The sequence below is a fragment of the Pteropus vampyrus genome, unplaced genomic scaffold (assembly GCF_000151845.1).
Source record: "Pteropus vampyrus isolate Shadow unplaced genomic scaffold, Pvam_2.0 Scaffold885, whole genome shotgun sequence".
NCBI lineage: Eukaryota > Metazoa > Chordata > Mammalia > Chiroptera > Pteropodidae > Pteropus > Pteropus vampyrus.
In genome coordinates this window covers 8565-9117 of record NW_011889666.1, presented here as the reverse complement: position 1 = coordinate 9117, position 553 = coordinate 8565, and the positions used below count along the sequence as shown (strand labels likewise).

At 64.0% G+C, this 553-nt stretch overlaps 1 long non-coding RNA gene across 1 annotated transcript in view; it reads left to right on the top strand.

Moving 5' to 3' along the window:
- LOC105309843 overlaps positions 1-492 on the top strand; it is a 6007-nt gene extending 5515 nt beyond the window's left edge. Inside the window, exon 4 of the long non-coding RNA XR_897424.2 lies at positions 357-492. This is a non-coding gene — a long non-coding RNA (uncharacterized LOC105309843). The remainder of the gene's footprint in view (positions 1-356) is intronic.
- Positions 493-553: the final 61 nt, after the last annotated feature.

The following is a 553-nucleotide window of genomic DNA, read 5'->3' as shown; positions in this document are numbered from 1 at the left end:
GCATTGCGGGCATTTCCGCTCTGTCCCTGGGTGAGGTGACGCTTTGGGCTGCGCTTCCGTCAGGCTCTGCCACGTTCTCTTCTGAGGGCACAGAAGGGGGGGCTGCGCTCAGGCCGAGTCGCACCCCACTGTCAGCTGACGGACACTCGACGTGGCCCGGTGCGTGCTCTCGAGGCCGTGAGCAGGGCCTTTCTCATGGGGACCGTCCCTCGCTTTCGCACGGGGACACAGTCGAGGCCTCTATAGCCTTGTTCGGCCTCCCGCTGTGGGCTTGGGCTCCCCGGGGTGCCCTCACCTGACCTCACCTGAGTCCCTGGGCATGAACGTCCACTTCACATGCTGTTTCTGTCCCGCAGGAGGAGGGCGCTATAGACCCAACTCCGGCAGATATGGTCACGGTAAAGCGGTTCTTTCTTAGAGGCCGTGTGAGCAGCACGTGTCCCGCTGGACAACTAATCGCCATGTGGCCGCCGCGGGGAGCTTGTCCTGTGTCCTGCATGCTGACTAACTGACCGCGGGGCTTCCCGTGTGTGTCCTCGTCGGCCACCGAGGC